This window comes from Aotus nancymaae, unplaced genomic scaffold, assembly GCF_030222135.1.
Source record: "Aotus nancymaae isolate 86718 unplaced genomic scaffold, 86718_ANA_hifiasm-v0.15.2.pri h1tg000007l, whole genome shotgun sequence".
Classification (NCBI taxonomy): domain Eukaryota; kingdom Metazoa; phylum Chordata; class Mammalia; order Primates; family Aotidae; genus Aotus; species Aotus nancymaae.
The window spans coordinates 44,239,757-44,262,110 of record NW_026988418.1 but is presented as its reverse complement, the minus strand read 5'-3'; the positions used below and the strand labels follow the sequence as shown (position 1 = coordinate 44,262,110).

The 22,354-nt window shown below is 38.2% G+C and overlaps 1 protein-coding gene and 1 pseudogene across 16 annotated transcripts in view; one reads left to right on the top strand and one right to left on the bottom strand.

The window, feature by feature from the left end:
* ADGRL2 (adhesion G protein-coupled receptor L2) overlaps positions 1 to 22,354 on the bottom strand; it is a 678,543-nt gene that overhangs the window by 528,861 nt on the left and 127,328 nt on the right. For all 16 annotated transcript variants that reach the window (XM_064372556.1, XM_064372557.1, XM_064372560.1 and 13 more), the window contains one exon: positions 12,245 to 12,313. The gene's annotated coding sequence lies outside the window, so the exon portion shown is untranslated. The remainder of the gene's footprint in view (positions 1 to 12,244; positions 12,314 to 22,354) is intronic.
* LOC105710342 (large ribosomal subunit protein eL6-like) lies at positions 19,815 to 20,893 on the top strand (annotated as a pseudogene).

The following is a 22,354-nucleotide window of genomic DNA, read 5'->3' as shown; positions in this document are numbered from 1 at the left end:
TACACGATGGTAGTCAAAACACCCATAATGAAACTGCCTGAAAATGTTTTGCTCTCCTAGGTTGAAAGCTATAGCCTGTTTAGAAAGGAGGATGTGATGGAAGAATAAATGAAAATTTCATAAGCAGATAGGTATTTATGGGGCCAAACATATGATTAAGTTCTATGATATACATAATTATGCAACAGAAATAATGACTTGAACAGAAGAAAAACAATTTATGAGACCAGTAGTGATGGCTCATACCTCTAATCCTAGCACTTTGGGAGGCCCAGGCAGGAGGACAGCTTGAGGCCAGGGTTTTGATACTAGCCTGGGCAATAAAGCAAGACCCTGTCTCTACAGACAAAAAGGAAAGAAAGAAAAGAAAGAAAGAAAGAAAGAAAAAAGAAGGAAGGAAGGGAAGGAAGGAGAAAGAAAGAAAAGAGAGGGGGGAGTGACAGAGGGAGGGAGGGAGGGAGACAGAGATGGAGGGAGAGAGAGAGAGAAAGAAAGAAAGAAAAGAAAAGAAAGAAAGAAAATTAGCTGGATATGATAGCACATACTTGTAGTCCCAGCTACTCAGGAGGCTGAGATGGGTGTATCACTTGAGCCCAGGAGGTTGAGGCTACAGTGAGCTATGATAGTGTCACTGCACTCCAGCCTGAGAAACAGAGGCCTCATCTCTTAAAAAAGAGAAAAGAAAAAAGAAAAAGAATTGTATAATTCAAGCCTTTGCCATTTTTTAAAATACCATACTATAGGTAAACTGAGACCCACACTTGTTATGTAACATTTTGAAGACCATCTAAGTAATATATTCTAACAGTGCATTTATACTTAAAATTACTTGCAAAGACCCTTCCATATTTATTAGGCTTTTGTTTATGAGGTTATTAAATCTCATTTTAAGATCAGAAAGTTTGAAACAACTATAATTTCTGGTGATTTAAGAATTCATCCAATTTCTGGTGATCAAGGATTCACCCAAGATTCAAGAATCTAAATATCGAAAATTCACCATATCCTTTGTAATATCTCAGTATGACCTCGTCCTTGATTCATCCTTTCCTATTTCCAGTCTTTCTAAAATCATCACTCTAACTCCAATGTCTTTCACATTTCAAATTCCTGAGTGTTTGATGCTATATCTATAATAATGCTGAACAGCATATATGTTTAGTTCTTTGTTTCAAATCCTGCTAAGAAACAGAACAAATATAAATTTTCTTGTATTACTTCCCCTTTTCCACCTTTCAAAAATGACTTTTTCAACTGCTACAGGGAGAAAACAGAAAACAAATAAGCAGAAAATATGGCTTCTTCCTTGATGGTCTTCTAATATGTAACACACTTCTGTGTTGAAAAATACTAGGTGTTTTTCAAATGGAGCACAGGTAACAAGCTCAGTACCGGGATTTACATGCATTGGCACATTTTATTCTTATGAGAAGGAAACTTTTCACTATTGCCATTTTTCAGGGAGGCAGTGATCTGCCAAGTGTCACACAGCACAACGTTGGAGGTGGAACAGAATTCAGGTCTGGCCAGTTCCAAAGCCCACATTCTTGTGCATCCTGTCTCCTCCTTATCTTTCTGAGACGTCCTAGTTTCCTTTCCACTTTCTGCCCACAGGCTTCTGAAAATAAGGTCCTCTAGGGAAGGTACCAGGTTATACTAATCTGTGCTTTGATACACTGAGTGGCACAGAGTAAGTTCACAAAATATCCCGGGAAAGAATAAAACAAGTCAAAGTTTCAACTTTATGATCAACTTCCTCTTGGGCATTACAGAAAGTACTTGCTTCTCTCTTGGTTAGGTTTCTAATTGCCTAAACCAGGTCTGTATGTGCTGAGAATGGGGAGCTAGAGGGAAGTAAGTTAGAGGATGAGAAACCTGGTCATCTAATGGGTCTTTGGGCTTGCTGGCCTTACACCTACAGTCTTGAATCTGGTGTTTTGTCATTTCCACAAACAGGATGTTCACTCTTTCTGCAAAGGAATCTCACCTACTGATCAAACCACAGAATGGCACAGGTTTTAAAATTATGGGAACTTATCTTTGACAGTTTCGGTTCTAAAACGTATAAGCAAACCTGACTGGTGGAGCCAGAAGCTATAGAAAAGAAAAGGAAGGAGCATTCCAGATGTGAAAGGATCGCTCTTGATATCTAAATGTTATGTGACATTTTCAAGTTTGTAGTTGATTTATTGCGGTGTTCTTGCATTGCTCTCACCAGGTGTTTTTCAACGAAGTGCTAAATTTCTCCTAGTTGATTCCAAGAGGAAACCTTCAGGTAGGTTTAATGCAGAAGATTAAGACTGCATTAAGACTAAGTCTGAAATGTTCTGCTACCAATTAGCCCTCTAGTGTTTCTGTAAGCCTTGAATTTTTGATGCGATCAATGGCACCAGTGGAGCCATCTTCTGTGGAGTGGTTATTAAAGATATAAAAATCAATACAAAGATGATACTTGGAAATCTATATCACTAGATAATGAATCACCATGAGAGCAGACTAAGAAGAATGTCAGCAAACCAAACAGAAGGTTTGTGCATTACAAAGTATTTCATGCCAATAGAATTTAAGTTAAATTTTGCATGAGACAGAAATCTTCAGGCTACACATGAAACATTTGCATGATGAGGTTTTAATAAGATTAAGTCACAAGCCTAATCAGACAAATGCTCCTAATGCATTAAAAAAAGAAGAAAAAGTGAGAATTGAGATGTTCAAGACTGAGCCAATCACGCCATGATTTAACTTTAATGGCAAAATAGCATCAAAACTTTGTCAGTAATCCTCATTCAATTTCTTTTAAATGAAACATTATTTGCCTGCACCTTAAGTCCATAAGTACTGATTGTTATTGGAGCTGTGTATTGGAGCTTCACAGAATAGTCCAAATTTAATTTGAACCGAGGATTGATTTCGTTTCCTTCAAAGGAAGATTTTTTTTCCTTCCAAAATTGAGCAGGTGCGTGGCTTTGCAAGCTCATTTTGGTTTTGTCCTTGACACAACTGTAAGTGACGTGAGAACATTTATGTGTTTTGTCCTTAAGGGACATCACAACATTGCTAATGATGGCACAAATGACTGGGAGCTGCTTTTTGGCGGTAGAGATATGGATTCCCTAAGACTTTTATCATTTGCTGCCAGGAAAAGCAAAAACCAGCAAGCCAGCTGCAGTCATCAGTCCACTAAACCACTGTATATTTAATACAGACAGAGTTTTATGCTTGAGATTTCCCAGTTTACAACTATGTAAATAAAGTTTTATAGACAGAGATTAAGAGAGGGTGTGTTTTTGTGTATGTTGGGTGGTGCAAAAGTCATAAATGTTTCCATTTTCTTCTCTCTCTAGGCACATATGTGAGTCTCCCCCCACTGGAACTCTTAAGTGGCTGCTGTTATGGAAGGTCAGGCTCATAATCACTGGATATTAAGTCCTTAACTGCAATGTCTGGCTCTTCATTAATCTGTAAACTTACTGATTTACCGAGAGATGTCTTTGTTTTTCTTGGCGTTTTTTTTTTTCATCTATTTCTCACCCTGGTGCCAACACAATTTCCAGAAAAATGAAACAATGATTACTTTATGCTACTGCATATTAAGTTTGGTTTTCTCTGTATTAAATTGCATGTTTCAAAGGTTGACTAAATCAGCTGTGAGTTGTTATGCAGTTAGTCAGAGTGGAATTCCCACAGATTTTTCTCCCCACAATGTATCACATAACAATAAGAGAGCTAGACACACCTTGTGTAGTTTTAACAAGTCTTTGCAGTTTTACTTAATTTGTTTCCCTTCCATTTACCCCTGAGGCTCCCAAAGCAAATGAACCATTCAGGAGCATAAAACAAGGGGAATTAGTTTAGACTTCAATAAAACACAGACCTCTTGTTGGCAGTATCTGCCTTGATGTAGAAAGTCTGCATTTTAAAATATTGTGGTGTCTTGATTATCTTGACACCTCATGGCTGTCCTCTTGAATTCCCATTGCCTGGGGAACTTCAACACTCTCACGCTGTCCAGGTCTCATGCTCCTTCTCAATGGTGCTCATACTTTAACTTCCATATCTTCATCTGTAAAATCTACTCTAATGCATGAATATGCTTAGCAGTTTTCCAATAGTTCTAGAATTAGGATTCAGCTTGGATAGTCTCTGATATCTCTTTGGGGTAGCGTGAAAAATATATAAGGTGCAGGAATTGCTATTCTCGCGGGCAGGAGATTCAAAAGTGGCATTTGAGGAAACATTTTTGTAGCATGAAAGATTTTTGCCTCTTATCGAGGCTCTGAAAGTTTTTAGCCCTTACCAGTCAGTAGTCCTGCTTGCTTGGGGATTGCTTTTCATACCTTAAATGATATTATTTATTCATTTACAAATAGCTAATGATGACAAGCCATGTGGTGGGCACTGAAGATATACTTTGTATCACAGGATTGGAGAGAAAGGTGTTTAGTAAAATCCTGTAAAGCTGTTTCTCCCATGAGAGTCACATTTTAATTGCTTTTGTGGGGAAAAATTGGTGTCTTTGAAAGTTTGGTTAGTAAACAAATCCAGACAAGATAAATGTCTAAACCTGGGTGGAATAACCAAACATTATTTTTAATAGGTGGAAGAAATGAGATGCGTAGTAATTATTAAAGAGTAAAGTTTTTCCTAATGAGCTAAATGATAAAAACTTGAATCCCGTAATTGGGCAGATAAGTCATAAGGAGAAGGTTAGATTTTCACACAATGTATGTTCACTGTATGAAAACCAATGAAGTCTTATTAAAATAAGCTGGGGTGGAGGTGGGGAGGGAGGGGCTAGATCCCATGAAAAGGAAAGCTGAACAAGAAAACAATCTTCCATATGCTAACATGAACCCATGGAGAGGCGAGAGAACCCACAGAAAGTGTACACTACATTACCTGAATACAAAAGTTTTTAGATTTATAATTTTAGAAATATGAAAGACAGGTGTATTATTTTATAATGTCATGTCTTATTTTATAATGTAGCATTCATATATTTTTCCAGCTTCTATGAGATAGAGTGGTTTTAATTAACAGAAAATTAACACATGATGGAAGCAAAGAGAAGAATTATTCAAGAATTGCACATAAGACTGTATAGGATTTATATTTGTAAACAAGCCCAGAAATATGAATACTTGCAGGCTTCTATGAGTTACGTCAATGCTTGACCAGGCTTCTTAATGGTGAAATCTCCTACTGGTTACTTGGCTTTTATGAATCCGAGGAACTGGATGAAACCAAATATTAGATGGCCCAATTTTAGAGAAACGAAAGCAGGATAAAAATGTATTAAGGCAGAGAGAGTTTAAGTTAAAACATAACCACATGTGGGGAAAACAGAAAAGGGCTAGAAAGAAATACAATGTTAGCAATGCTCTTCTCTGGCATAAACAATGGCTTTCATTTTCTTCTTCATATGTTTTGATATTTACAAATTTTCTACAATAGCATTTCTACTACAACCAGAAAAAAAAGAGATCAATGAAAAGTCTATTCTAACTGTTGAAATTACTGCTATATACAAAATGAATACATTTCACTGTTGGTAATACCTTTGGCTCTAGAAGAAAGATGATTTCCATAGAAGTACTGTGGTGTTTTATATCTAATTAATTGGGAAGGTTTTGAGCAAAATCAGAATTTCAGATCCTAGACGCTGAGTACAGTGAAGATTTGAGAAACAAGAAAAAAGGTGTGATCAATGGAAGATCTTCCAGTGAGGGTTAGATGTTAGCAAGTATGCAAGAACATGAAGAATGTGAAAACAAGATGAGTCTTATATGAAAGCGAATGATAAATGAGAAGAGATTAGGAGTAAACTCGCCTTGAATTTGGAAGTTAAGAGCCATAAACAGGATTCTGTATTTTGAATGTCAAAATTAAGAAACTTCATTGATAAATAAGTTTATGGACTGAACAAAATCAACCTAACTTACAGTCAGATTGATTTTTACTTTAGGGGGACTCTAAGTCATTAGTGTTGGGTCTGTTTTATTAACACTGTAGCTTTCCCTTTACTTCCCAGAAAAAGCACATATAATGCTTTCACTTTTCATAATTTACTTGCTTGCTCAAATATTCATTGATTTTTCTGAATCTGTAGCCCATCCGCTTGCAAAACATTCATTGACTTCATGGGACTAAATAATAAGTATTGGTTGATGCTAATGTACATACATGCAATAAAACTGTCAACTCAGTCATCTTCCTGGTACCTGAGCATATAACAAAAGCATCACTAGACAGTGAGGCAGCACTGTGAGAAAGGTAATATACATAATGGAAAAAGCACACCCTTTGGCCTTAGAGAGATGTGGGTTCAAATCCTGGCTCTGCCACTTGCTACTTGTTAATTTCATCAAAGTAAATTTCTCTGCCTATTTCATTATCTTTAGACTGGGGCCAATACTTTCTTCTAATGTGAATTTTGTGAAAATTAAATGAGATATAATAAAGCATATAACAAAGTGGCAGGTGCACAATAAACTCTCAGTACCTAATGGTATGTATGATTATTGTCATTGGCATACTCATGGTTTTCAGCACAATGCAACTTAACATTTCAAGAACAATATCAAATTTTAGTTTTCCTTCTGTGAGTCAAATTTTGGATTATTAATAAGAGAATGATCTCATTTTTTTTCTTTAGATGGCAAATGTTTTTTTCATAGAGCTAGGTATGGACTCATCTATATTCTCTAGCCTCTTTTTGTCAAAGTGACTGGTACCAGCTTTCTCAACTGGTTCACTTTGGACCTGGTTAGAAACCAAAAGAAAGGAGCTTGATGGATTAACAGGGAGAGCAAGTGCAACTGAGTCATCAGGGGTGGAGTGCTCATGCTTGATAAACCTCAGAGACTCTGGGTTTCTATTCAGAGAAATGGAGTTACTCAGCGAGTTTTGCACACAAGACCAACATTTGGGTCTTAAAAGCCATAACTGAGCCAGGTGCAGTGGTTCATGCCTGTAATCCCAACACTTTGGGAGGCTAAAATGGGAGGATGGCTTGAGCCCAGGAGTCCAAGAGCAGCCTGGGCAACATGGTAAAATCCTGTCTTTACAAAAAAAAAAAAAAAAACAAAAATTACCCACAAGTGGTGGTACATGCCTGTAGTCCCAGCTACTCAGGAGGCTAAGGTGGAAGGATTGCTTGACCTTGGAAGACCAAGGCTGCAGTGAGCTGTAATTGCACCACTGCACTCCAGCCTGGGTGACAGAGCAAGACCTTGTCTCAATAATAAATAAAATAAATACAGGCCATAATTCAACTGTTGTAATTGTAGTTCTCTCTGAAGGGAATGAATTTTTTCCACTCATCCACTCCAACTGTGAGGAATTCTCACAGTTGCTATCTGAGAAGACAGCCTTAGATTCTGGCTAAACTGGGAATTTTGGTGGGATGCCTATTGGCACTTTCACTAAATGTGCAAGAGTGAAAGTCTTCCTAGGATTCACCTGCCTTCATAGAGAATTACCCAGCCCCTTCAACTATTCTTTCGTCTTACTTTTAGTGATCAAACAGGCTATTACACAGACCCTGGATAATATAAATACATAGTATCACTGGTTATTTAGCCCCAAAAGCATTATGTATCCAAAGTATTCATTATTAAAACCACGTCTTTGGCCGGGTACAGTGGCTCATATCTGTACTTAGGGACACCAAGGAGGGTGGATCATGAGGTCAGGAGTTTGAGACCAGCCTGGTCAACATAGTGAAACCCTATTTCTACTAAAAATACAAAAATTAACTGGGTGTGGTGACACATGCTTGTAATCCCAGCTACTCAGGAGGCTGAGTCAGGAGAATCGCTTGAACCCAGGAGGCAAATGTTGCAGTGAGCCCAGATCGCGCCACTGCACTCCAGCCTGGGCGACAGAGTAGGACTCCATCTCAAACAGATAAACAAAAAACAGACAAAAAACCCCATATCTTTGATCCCACTTATTCCATCAGAATTCCTACAAAGATTATAATTTATTATACTGAAATGAGCATATATGTATACTTTTACTGGTGTTAACATTTGTTTTTCTGTATGTTAATTTTACTTCTATAAATGAACTGCAAAGAATAAGGTTCATACTTTATCTTCTTTTTATATTTCTTCATTGTGGAAAAGTTTTGGACGTAATATAGACCCTCTCCTGAATAAAATTAAATGATAAGAAAAAGAGTCTCCAAATATCTAGTGGGTAAGAATAAAAGGTAAACTTAGCTTAGACTTTTTTGTGATTTAAAAATTTCTGTGGAATATAAGGAGGATCCAATTGAAACTAACTTTTTCTTTTTTTTTTTGAGATGGAATCTTGCTCTGTCATCCAGGTTGGAGTGCAGTGGCGTGATCTCAGCTCACTGCAACCTCCACCTCCCAGGGTCAAGCAACTCTTCTGCCTCAGCCTCTGGAGTAGCTGGGACTACAGGCATGCACCACCACACCTGGCTAATTTCTGTATTTTTAGTAGAGATGGGGTTTCATTATATTGGCCAGGCTGGTCTTGAACTCCTGACCTCGTGATCCACCCGCCTCAGCCTCCCAAAGTACTGGGATTACAGGCATGAGCCATTGTGCCCAGCCTGAAACTTACCCTTTCATTTTTTTTTTTTTTTAATAGAGAGAGGGTTTTGCCATGTTGCCCAGGCATATCTCTAACTTCTGGGCTCAAGTGATCTTCCTGCTTTGACACTGCACAGTGCTAGATTTCAGGTGTGAGCCACCACACCTAGCCATAATTCTTGAAATGATGATATCAGAGGGTGTAGAGGCTGTATTATTTCATTCTCTCATTGCTATAAAGAAATAGCTGAGACTAGGTAATTTATAAAGAAAAGACGTTTGGCTGAGTGCAGTGGTGCATGCCTATTATCCCAGTACTTCGGGAGACTGAGGCAGGCAGATCACCTGAGGTCAGGAGTTTGAGATCAGCCTGGCCAAAATGGTGAAACCCGTCTCTACTAAAAATACAAATATTAGCCAGGTGTGGTGGCCCACACCTGTAATCCCAGCTACTCTGGAGCTGAGACAGGAGAATCTCTTAAACCCAGGAGGCAGAGGTTGCACTGAGCTGAGGTCAAGCCACTGCACTCCAGCCTTGGCAACAGAGCGTAACTCTGTCTCAGAAAAACAAACAAACAAAAAAAACAGAAAAAGAAAAGAGGTTTAATTGGCTCATGGTTCTATGAGCTGTACAGGAAGCATGACAGGATCTTCTTCCGGGGTGGCCTCAAGAAACTTACAATCATTGTGGAAGACAAAGGGGAAGCAAGCCATCTTACATGGCAGGAGGAACAGAGAGTCGAGGGAGGTGCTACACACTTTTAAACAACCAGATCTTCTGAGACTCTATCAGGAGAACAGCACCAAAGAGAGGGTGCTAAACTGTTCATGGACGCTCTACCCCCGTGATCCGATCACCTCCCACCAGGCCCCACCTCCACCACTGGGGATTACAATTGAACAAGAGATTTGGGTGGGGACGTAGATATGAACCGTATCAGAGGCATAGGCATACATGTAAGGAAAGATAAATAGCAGAAGGCATACATGTAAGGAAACATAAATAGCAGAATGTGACCTTACAATTTAAAGTCATGTTAAAATTTAAAGCATGTTAAAATCTGCTAATCATTTTTGTTGCTTGGATGTTTTTTTCTAAAAATCAGGCTTTTCCTTTGAGGTCCCTTTATCCATTCCTTCAAATTGTATATCAAAAATTTTAGTCAGAGAGATGCTCATTATTCAAGATGACTCGGAAAGTTCACATGCAGATTTGGGACTACAGCCCAAGAAGGCAATCCCTGCCATATATTTTTAACAGTGACACTTTCCTGAAATACTGGTTATAGGTAATAGACGTAACCCATTTATGTTTCTTACACTACCATAGCAAATAAAGTTTATTTATATCACAAAAATACCAGAAAAATTATGCTGAAATATTTTAATATAAGACAATTCTGAATTTCTGAAGTATTACCCTGAAGCACTCTCTTGATAGCTAATATTACCCCTTCCACAGTAACTGTTCCTTGTGTGGCTCTCAATATATAATACACTTTTGAGATCCACTGTGTTTACTGAATTATATTTTTAAAACAGGATAATGAAAAATCTTCACATAAGGATCATCATAGGGAATGAATGATATCTATTATAATGACTTTTTTCTTCAATAAATAACCTATTATTAATATATGGTCTTCAGACGATATCATCACTTCTACTTCACCAACTTTTTCCCCATTAAATGATTTTAACAGTAAAATTTACTGTTGACTAATATAAAAATTATAATAGTATGGTTAATTTTAAAAAGACCTAACTTCAGTTTAGGTCTTACATCTTAGTCTAATTAATAGTTTTTAAGTGGCTCTGTGGATAACTCACTTAAACTTTAAAATGTCATTTTCCACATTTTAGTTATTAAAATAAAAATATAGCTATAATAAATGATAGCATTTGTAATTAATACCTAAATTAAATATAATAAATGGTATCTCTACTTATGTTAAAATATCAATTTCACATATTTTCATGTTTAATATTACCTTTGGAATAGAAGAGTGATATATCACTATATAAATGTAAATAGGATAGTGACTGATTACATTTTGAAGATCAGAAAACGAGGTCAGAGATTAGTTAATGACCAATTTTGGATAGAACTCATTTGTTCCAGGGCTGTATAAGCCATACCTAGGTGTTATTTCTTTTCTCTAATTTGTTACCTCACTTCTGAAACAAAACTAGGTGATGGTAGAATTGAGAAATATGTTTTTGCTAATGGAGGAGAGGGAAATCCCATGACTTAACACCATGGTTATGCTTCTTAGAAAAGAAGGATGAATGTGAGTAGCAACGTGGACTATTGGCAAATCTACTGGGCAGATGAAGTCATGAGCCCTATATAGACTCATTAAGCTCTAATGGTGATCATAATCATCCATTTGTGATTTGGGAGAACTGTGCCTCCATTCCCCTCAAAGGCTTTGTGTTTTGTAGGTTCCTTTTTATTCTGCTTCCTGAAACTCTATGCCAATTGATGTTTGCATGTTTCTGAAATGGTGACAAGCCTTGTAATTGATTCTCCAACTACGCTGTGCTGTGCGCCGAGCTGGCAGGCACCCCTCTTTCAGGTCACTTTACACGTCACACTACCTAGAGCAATCCAGGAACCCATTCAAAGGGCAATGGGATGCCAATTATTTTCTTTCCTGGCACTTACATGAAGGTACAGGAGAGAGGCTGCTAAAACGGAATTGAGAGTTGGGTTCCCCTAATAATTCCTATAACTTCCGAGTTTGTGGACAATGGAAGAATTGAGAATCTGAAGCAAGTAAGGTGAGGAGGTCGAAAAATAGAGATTTAGTCAAGCAATCCGTAACGTGAGGAGATCAAAAAATAGAGCTTTAGTGAAATCAGCAAATTCAGTGCTTACTAGGTGCCAGGCAATATTTTAAGCATTTTACATCTACTAATTTGTTGCTGCTATGCCACAGCTCTTGAAAGTAGGTATGACAATTTCTCCCACTTTGCAAATAAGACGTGGAGCCCACAGCCACATAGCTGGTAAATGAGAGAATCACACTTTGAATTTAGGTTGGCTCTGAAGGCTAGGCTTTTAATCATTTTGCTATAGGTAGAATTAAAGATTCTGTATGAGTCCACTTTAATATAGAATTCATGGCTTCTAGGAATGTATAATTACTTAGTAATAACCAGGAAAGAAAATGATGACCACGATTCAGAGAAACAGAAATATGAGGCCGTCCTCTCAAATCCCTTCATCCCATACTTCCTCATCTAATACCACCACAGGATATTTTGTACCTTGTCCTACTTCTACAAAGGGCATCCCAATCATTTCTGGCTTCATTTATGAAAATAGCAACTTTAATTGATCTCTACTTGCCTATTTGATTTGTGATGTCCAAGAATATTCCAAGGCAGAAAAATGCCTAAGATCACAAGCATAATTTTGTAAGAAATCTAGGTAGGTAGTCTTAAGCAACATACAATGGATAACCTAACTCATGGAGAGAGGGAAGCCATACTTGTAGTTTCTTCTTCCCTCATCTCCACCCAGGGTCATGATTTTATCTTCTACATTTAATAAAAGATCATCCAATATCAGAACTTAGAAAACCGCCAAGAGATAAAGCAAACACATTTATGCAGTGCTTGAATGAATATCATAATTGAAGCTATTATGTCATATTTTGAAATTAATCATTTACCTTATGAGTCTACGTAGGCTCCATGCTCTTCAGAACCATTTGTGAAGTTTAGAGTAAGTGGTCTGTAGCCTAGAAGGAAGACAAACAAATCCACAGTTCAAATTCAGCATGAAAAGAATATCAATGAAATCGAAAATGCATTAGCATGTGTGTTAATTTTTTTAATATTAGATTCAAATGGTGAAGGCATTTACCAATTTGGAGATACAGAGAGAACAGAATTTAGGTGAGATGGATATTAGCGTTTGTGTCCCTGTGTTTCAAGTATCAGCTCAAGACAAAAATGCAAAAAGATCTGAAATGATTCCTGGAACTAAACAATGTGACTGAATCCAGTGGGGAGGAGCAGGCTGTCACTCACTTGGGGAGACGGGTTAATAAAAAGATCAATTGTACTCTTATCTTGTTAGTCATTAGACAGCCCATTGATGCCACCTGCTTACTTTAAATATAAACGTGCAGGCTAACCATTGGAAAGCTGCCACCATTCTTTGGAACCCTGTTTGTTTCTGGTTTAGTCATAGGAGGGAAAAGGCCAAATTCTGACCCTTAGGAACTGAGCATCTGTTCCTCTAGCAAAAGCAGATGTGAGGGCAAATCAGAAGGCAAGTCTTTGCAGGCGGATAAATGAATATACCAAAATATGAGTAGTTTATAGAGTTAATATCAACACAAACTGCAGAAACATTTTACACGTAAAAACATAAAATGGCTCAGGGGATTTACTCTCCTGTTAGGTAATTATATCCCTGAGATCTGAAGTGGCCGTATATTAAATAGACTTTTTGTTTGTTTGCTTTACTGGTCTTTGTGAACCACCGACTCTTTTTCAGTAGTCAATTATTCTTTCCCAAAGCATAAGGAAAGGTTGGATTAGTATCAGTTGCCAGTGATTAAAGGTTCAAAAGTAAATGTTACACATTTCCTAAAGCAAAGTAAATGCCTGCTCACCACTGGTTAAAAAAAAAAAAAAAAAAAAAAAAGTATTATATACTGGCAATAGAATCTCCTCTGCAGCAGCTATTTTCCACTTCTCCCAGCTTCTGCAAACTCCAGTGACAAGTGGGTCTCTGAACCTTTTCTTTTCCTCTGACACTACTTACCTGGGCATCAGAGAGATGCCTGATAGGAGCACTCCAGATCATCCCACCTTTGTAGCAGATACTCATTTTTTCTTTTGACAAAATGAGTATATTATCTCATTTATTTTCATGGTGTACATATTTATTATTACTAGTCAGGCAGGAGTATCTTTCTATCTGCTTTGAGCATTCCTATTCCAGTAAAAAATATTTTGCAAGCAATAAAATATTAACTTAGGGTAGGAATGGTGAGATGCAACAGTCAGTTACAATTTCTCAAAGCAGTGAGATGGTAAAGCCAACTTGTGGCATGTTGACTAATTACTACTCTCCTGCTCATTGTACTAGGTCGAAGTCTTGTATATAAGTTTCAAATGCTTAAAATGTATTCCTAACTAAGTAGTGTGTAAGTGGGTGGATTTCTATCAAGTGGGTCTCAAACCAGCAATAGAAAATCAGGCACTGCCTCTGAAGAAAAATGGGAATAAGGTTAATCAAGATATGACTACCTATTTAAAGTATCATCCAGTGATTTTTTTTTTAATGGAGTTTCACTCTTGTCATCCAGGCTGGAGTGTAATGGTGCAATCTTGGCTCACTGCAACCTCCGCCTCCCAGGTTCAAGCGATTCTCCTTCCTCAGCCTCCTGGGTAGCTGGGATTACAGGTGCCTGCCACCACACCTGGCTAATTTTTTGTATTTTTAGTAGAGATGAGGGTTTCACCATGTTGGTCGGGCTGGTCTTGAACTCTTGACCTCAGGTGATCCACCCACCTCAGCTTCCCAAAGTGCTGGGATCACAGACATGAGCCATCATGCCTGGCTACATTCAGTGAACTCTTAAACAATGGAATTCCCAGATGGGCTAAACCATTTATGCATTTTAGAGTACAGATTAGTTATTAGTTGTTTCTTGAATTTAAAGAGTTTGTAAAGAATATGGATTTCTCACACTTGGTTACATATTTAAATTACTAGTAAGAGAGCAAGAGAGTAAGTTTTTGGAGACCAGTAATTTTTAGTTTGTCAGCATACTGTAAGTCTGACATGAATTGAAACAGGGTAAAAAACAGCCTTGTGAATGCAAGGGATAGCCTTTTCTATCTTTCAGATTGGTGAGTGAGGCAGTAAAACCTGGCCTTAAAATGGTAGCTGAGAAATGGACCTACTTTATTCTACAATGTGACCTTTCTGTGCTATTCTCCTGAGGGCTCATGGATAGGTCCTTGCTTTTGGCAAACCAGCATCAAAATGGCAGTCCTTGGATGTAGTCCAAAGCAAATTTGACTAATACTGAATTTTGCTCCCAAGTACCATGTTTTATCGTGAGGGTCCAACATAACTCTAAAGGTTCTATGACAGGTAACAAAGGAAAATTTCCTAGATAAACTCATTTAGGCTTCACACCACTCGGTTAATTAAGCACATTTACAGATGGGGATAAAATCTTAGGCTATGGTTGAAAATGCTCAAAAAATAAAGTAGCCCTTCAGTTGTTTTCTTGCCAATTTCTTTATTTCATGATTAATAGATGGAATATTAACATTTCAAATAAATGGTGAACATTTTATTGTATAATTTTGTGAAAGTGGGATATTTTCATTTGTAAGGAAAAAGCTCATCTTTGCAGGGGGAATTAACATCGGCTATCTAACTATGTCCCTTTTAAGGAGATAAAGGTAATTGAGTAACGGTTGATTTTTGAAGTCGTGATTATAGCTTTCGAACTGAGAGCCAGACTTCTTTTTAAAAAGGACTTTATATTTGAAAATGACGCATTCAAAGAATGTTCAGTATTTTCTAGGGAGCTTAGATACATATTGTAAGGTTCAAGGAATACCATAGTGAATAATTCTAGCACTTTGGGAAGTTGAGGAGGAAGGATTGTTGGAGCCCAGAAGTCAGACTAGCCTGGGGAACATAATGAAACTCTGTCTCTATAAAAAAATGTAAGAATTAACCAGGCATGGTAGTGTGCATCTGTAGTCCCAGCTACTGTCGAGGCTGAGGTGAGAAGATCACCTGAGCCCAGGAGGTCCTGCAGTGAGCTATGATTGCACCACTACATGCCAGCCTGGGCAACACAGTGACACCCTGCCTCAGAAAAATGGAATATTCTGAGTGGACTACAGCTTTCATAGAAGTAAATTTGTGCTCTTAATTGAGGCCTTTTATTCTGGGATGGGGATGTTAGACATTAGGTAATCAATTAGGAACACTGATGATGTTTGAGCAGAGAGTGAATTAACCAGAAATCCAATTTAGGTAGATGAAGTGTATGCACTATAGATCAAAACAAGGGCTGAAAATTGATTTATTCAATAATTAACCTAACAAATAATTTTATCAATGTTTAAAATTTAATAGTACTATTTTCAGAGGCAATATGCCATGTTCATACAATAAATAATAATAATAATAATAGTATTAAATTTGCTAGTAACTAGTACTAAGTAGTACCATTAGGTGCCGAGGCTACAGAGGTGAACTAGTTGGTGAAAGTCTCTGATGTCATGGAGGGAAGACACAAATAAAACATCACACAAAACAGGGATTGAGAGAGGGAGAGAGAGAAACATGTGTTAGGAATGTCTAACTCTAGAAGAATGCTTCTTGTTATGTTTAAGCTTAGTCTAAAGCTGTGAGGAAGATAGGAGGCTGTTGTTACAGTCCAGACAAGAAAGAGATTAATGAGAACCTAGGCTAGGCAGTAGCAGTGGGAATTCGAAGGAAGAAAAAGATGCAAGAGGTATTTCAGAGACAATCAATAGGAATTGGCAATTGCTGAGATGTGCAGTGAGGGAGAAGGAAGAGACATAGATAAATTAGAAACTTGGAGCCTCACTGAAGAAATTGGGTTGCTATTAACAGAAATACGGTTGTCAAAAGAAATAATTGGTTTGATGGGGTAATGAATTTGGGTGTGGTGTGTTGTGTTTGATGTGTCAAGAAGTCTCTTGCAGATGGCAGTAAGTAGCTGGAACTGTAGGATTATAAATTAGGGGAGAAACTAGAGCTAGAAATCTTGGCGTCCTTCTAATGGATGGGGTAGTTAAAATCTGTGGGATTGTCTAAATTCACCAAAGGTAAGGAAGCCTGAGAGTCTCCATACATGTGGAAATTCTGGGAAATGACATAATTAGGGGAAAGCCCAACCAGAGTTAAGGCAAGTAGGAATAATGTCCAACAGTTCAGTACTCGTTCTACACAATCATCATGCACAACGCATTTCACAGAGGCTAATTTACTGAACTTTCACAAGATCTAGGAAGTAGCGATAGCTACAGGAGGCAGCCAAATGCCTAGGCAGATGAGGTGGGTACCAGGTGAAAGCCCACCGTCAAGCCAAAGGCAGTTTAAAGTCTGAAAGCCAAGCTACAGGGTAAATTATCAGACTGCATTAAGAACTTGTCTTCTGGTTGGTGTGCTTTCCTTTGATTGATCCCTACCCTTCACCTATTTTACATACACCTACCCTTTCCTAATTGGTTTTCTATGCTGTCGTGCCCATTTTCGAGTGGTATCTTCCCTTTAGCCTTTTCTGCATACTCACAAACCAATCAGCATGCACTCCCCATCCTGTGCCTTTAAAGACCACAGACCCAGTTGGTAGAGGAGATGGCCTGACTTTGGGGAAGAGACAGACTTTTTGAGTCATTTTCATTCTTCAACAAAATTCTCTGCCTTCACCACCCTTCCATTGTCCATATGACCTCATTCTTCTTGGACACCGGACAATAGCTCTGGACCCACTGAGTGTGGGTACCCAGAAAGGCTGTCACACCAGCCCTTTGCCTTCACCAGCGGAGGGCAGCCACTTCACACGATGAGGCAAAGGGCCCACTGAGCTGCTAACACACCGCAGTCTGTGGATGGCACAACTAAAGGAGCACTGTAAAACCTCCTCTGGGGCTTCAGAGTCATGGGCACCCTCACATGGGCACTGCTGTATTTCCCTCAAGGCAACACACCTGGCCTGGCCCTGGGCCCCGCACGGAGTTTGCTCCTGTGTGGGTACCCAGAGTGGCCAGCCAGAACCTGCACTCACTTGCTCATGTGCTCCCTCCTGCAAAGAATTGATCCTGGTGTGCCAAATAGAGGGGCACACCTGCCACCAGTCCAGTGAAGGGACTGAGAAAAACCCAGCATCAGTAGGTTTTGTTATTAACTCTACTTCATAAATTAGGAATGAGAGGGACAGAAAGGTTGCGAAAGTCACACAGCCCAGAAGTGGTGGAGTCAGGATTCAAACCTACGGTGCTCAGCCTCAGAGTTCCCGTACTTACCAACCATGCTGAAATACCTCATGGGTAGAATGAGTGACTTTGAAAATGAGAGTTTGCTCTTAATAAGACAGAAACCCTACAGATTAAAGTTAGTGGTTAGGCTTGCAAACTGCTTGTCCAAAGGCACAGAGTTAAACTGGGCAGATAACAACTCATAAGAAACGTGGATGAAAGAGGGGTTTTGACATTAAGCAAACAACTAAGTGCAAAATAATTCTGTTACACTTTGACAAACGCAAAAGTTTTTCTGGGAGTTTCTAATGAAATGTCCTAACCTATTATATGGGCAGTGCAGGGAGTTTCTATCAGCAAAGTCTACCTGGAGAAAGTGACATTTAAACAGAGACCTAAATAACGGGTAGGAGTTAGCAGGACCAAGAGGGAAAAGAAGAGCACTCCAGATTTGAGGACCCTTAGGCATAAGGAACTTAGGGGGATTCAAGGAGTTTGAAGAAATCTGGGGCAACAATAAGGGAAAAAAATACTCTTAAGGATTTTGGACTTTATCCTAAGAGAATAGAAAGATATTGAAGTGTATTAAGCAGGAAAGTGACAAATTAAGCCTCAGAGAGTTTAAGCTGTCCAAGTTCATGTAGCCACTAATTGAGCCAAAAGGAAACCCAGGTCATCCCCGCTCCAAAGTCCTTTCTTCACAAAACCATGTCCAGAGCTGGGCTGCAAAATATTTACTGATCAGCTCTCTGGGAAAAAAATCACTGATATGTAGCATTTTCTGATATGGTGGTTTAAATACTATATTTAGTATTATTTACTAATATTCACCATATTAGGTGCTAATATGAAGTCACAATTGGGAAGAGATAGTCTGTATTGTACCATTATATGGCATTTCAAGCATGTTGATATAATAGATAAAAACACACTCAGCAACACAGAAAATACAATATTCTAAAATAATTAGGAAGTGATGAATGTGTGTATTTATTACCTTTTTTTAAAATATAATTATTTAATTCTAAATTTATGCAATTTATTAACAGTGGTTCTCTGGGGGAACAAACAGCTTGCCAAATTCCTGAAAATTTTAATGGCATCTCCTGAGCAGGTATAAGCTGGAGTCAGAACTCCATTGTTACCATCTCGAAGAGCCATTTTTGGGAGTACATTTTTATTATACTGCTTTGTTTTGGGAGATGGTTCCAGGAATCTTAGAGAAAACCTCACTCATGTCTTTCTACACATCTCATTGTGTTGATCATGGGGCATGTTCAGTGAGAAGGAATGAATACAGCTTTGCTCCCCCCCGCCCAAACAGGCTGAGAATAAAGAGAGGGGAACTCCTGGGAGGCAAGGCTATGTCCTCGGTGGGGACACAGGTGACTAATATCAGGCATTTGTGGCTGACTCCTCACCTTTGCTTTCAGACACTTGGGAATACAAATTTCTGATTTAAAATACAAGCTTATAACTTGAATCAAAGTCAAATTTATATTCTCTGTACACATTATCATTCAGTTCTATTATTGTCATGCAACCTCATCTTTAGGAAAACCACTGGACCCTAAAATAAAATGTTCAGAAACATGCAAATGAAAACAGCTTAAGCTCTCAGACTTTGGCAGTGTTACTTGAGTTTTACTATGGCCTCAGAAGGGACAATCATAATATTTTTCTGGCTGTCTTGTCTTGATTTATAATTTGAATCTCCATAAATGATAATAGAGAGGGCAATTATCAAAGAAATGGAAAGGGCAATTATCATTAAATTGAAAACACATCACACATCCAACAGGATGAATGACTGAGCTAAAAACAGATTTTGTGGATCTTGCAAATGTTCCAAAAGAACTTAATGCAAGCAACTTCATCTCCCTACCTCCTCCAATTAACCAGATGACTTTGGATCTATTTTTCTTTTTTTTTTTTTCCTGGGATGATAACACAAGGCCTGTTAATCTAATCTGTCTGAAGACTGACACTACTTAGGATATGTGAATTTATGAGACTAAACCAGTTGTTGTTTGCCTAGTGTGAAGAAAAGCTTTCCTTTTTTTCGTAAAAACAGTAGAGAAAAATTAGTTCCCTTGTTTGTACATTTGTGATTCCAGGAGACTGTAGACACTCGTCTCATCTGTTCTTAACTTTCATGATGAATCTTTTTAAGTGAGGCAGCAACAGTGATTTTGTTCATAAGGTTAAATAATAGACTGGATACTGAAATTCTCCTAAAAGACTTTTGTCTTGGTTGGGTAAACTACACAAATTATAATCCAAACTATAGGCATTACTTATCATTACTACAAATATGAAAGAAAAAGGTAAATGTGTATGAACACATTTTGTTGAGAATTCTTGCCTTCTGGATTTACTATTGGAAGGAGTGGAATTATAGACATTCTCTGAAAGGGGTAAGGTGTGGAAAGAAAAAAGAAAAACTGCTCTTTCCCATCTTGCAAGATGGTGGGTGAAAAAGTTGAGAAGCCGGATGCTAAAGAGAAGAAACCTGAAGCCAAGAAAGCTGATGCTGGTAGCAAAGTGAAAAGGGTAACCTCAAGGCTAAAAAGCCCAAGAAGGGGAAGCCCCATTGCAGCCGCAATCCTGTTCTTGTCAGAGGAATTGGCAGGTATTCCCGATCTGCCATGTATTCCAGAAAGGCAACGTGCAAGAGGAAGTACTCAGCGGCTAAATCCAAGGTTGAAAAGAAAAAGAAGGAGAACGTTCTTGCAACTGTTACAAAACCAGTTGGTGGTGACAAAAATGGTGGTACCCTGGTGGTTAAACTTCGCAAAATGCCTAGGTATTATCCTACTGAAGATGTGCCTCGAAAACCGTTGAGTATGGCAAAAAACCCTTTAGTTAGCAAGTGAGAAAACTGCGAGCCAGCATTACCCCCGGGACCATTCTGATCATCCTCACTGGACGCCACAGGGGCAAGAGGGTGGTTTTCCTGAAGCAGCTGGCTAGTGGCTTGTTACTTGTGACCAGACCTCTGGTCCTCAATCGAGTTCCTCTGCGAAGAATGCACCAGAAATTTGTCATTGCCACCTCAAACAACATTGATATCAGCAATGTAAAAATCCCAAAACATCTTACTGATGCTTACTTCAAGAAGCAACAGCTGTGGAAGCCCAGACACCAGGAAGGTGAGATCTTCAACACAGAAAAAGAGAAATGAGATTACAGAGCAGCGCAAGATTGATCAGAAAGCTGTGGACTCACACATTTTACCAAAAATCAAAGCTATTCCTCAGCTCCAGGGCTACCTGCGATCTGTGTTTGCCCTGACAAGTGGAATTTATCCTCACAAATTGATGTTTTAAATGTCCTAATAATCTAATTAAATAACTGATTACCTTAAAAAAAAAAAAAAAAGAAAAACCCCAAATCACTTTTGTCAGCACTACTGTATAGGAAAAATAGCCATGGCATGAATGCCAATATCGTATTTGCTAAAGAGATGAAGCCTATATAATTGGATCCAATCAGGATCTCTGAGATTAAGAGTTTCTCCTTTTCACATAAGTGAGCTTCACTGAGCAGACCAATCTCTGACATACTGATCTTCCTAATGTGAGTCATGGATCATAAAGGAACTAGAAGTGGAAGGATGGAAAGGTTCAGATAGATAAGTTTATTTTATATTGATTTCATCTGGGTCTCTGCTTTCCCCATATTGGTCCTTCATGCAGGCTATCACCTGCCATTGATAATACATAACCAGACTAGACTTGTTTACTTGAGAACAAAGAGCCATAAAGTGATCCCAGCACTCATGGCTATCCACTTGGTCATGGAGTCCAGACATCATGGTAACGGACAAAAAAGTGAGAAAAAATAGTCCAAAAGAAAGAAGAAAACAAATATTTACTAACCACCTTTTGTCAGGTATGTTAAATAGATGTAATTTTAGTGTTGCCACCTATCTGATATTAAACCTGTTAGTGAGTCCTATATTTGTAAGTCCCCCTCAAAACAACCGTTACTGTGCTTTACTGTGATGTCTTCTGCAGGTACATTCTCCTTCACGTTAGAGGACTGAGCTGTGCCTGCCCTGTGCTTCTGGTGTTTTGCTGATTGGAGAGATGAATATATGTTGTACTGTCTACCTGCCAGCAATATGCAACTTCAGTGTTGAATACTTTCCTTTTGAAGATGTATAATTCTTGATTCATCATCCTTTTTTCTAGCTTCCATCTTTCCCAGGTTCCAGAGAAGTGTTTCAGTGTAAGAAATATTATTTAACAGTTTTTGCAAAGCAAGGAAACAGACAAAATTTGTGTTCAATATATCCACTATGAATTTATATAAATATGTGTGTCTACCTACAAATTAACCATCTTGAATTAAACATATATTCTCAATGTTTTGAAAAAATAGATTGTTATATTTATTAGTTCATCTTGGCCTATAAATTTATTTCAAAATACTAAGCACTCTGGAAAACAAATAGTGGTTTCCCTTTTAAAAATTCCCAAAGTTCCAAGTGTTTTGAATTCATTGAACTCTCGACAATCACCATCTGGTTGATTAAGTAATTTACATTTGAACATCCTCACAAAGAGACTGGGGGTGGGGGAATTCCCCTTGAATTCTGGGAAGTTGTTCTTCGGACATGATGTTTACTTCCTTTGATGTCACAATTTCTCTTGATAAATGTAAACATTTATTTTTAACATGGTTGTTAAAACGTAGTCAATATTCAGTTTCAATTCTTTTGTCAGTTACTGGTGAAACAGAAAGGTCAGTTTATGGGTCATTATACTCACAGATTGAATGTTGAG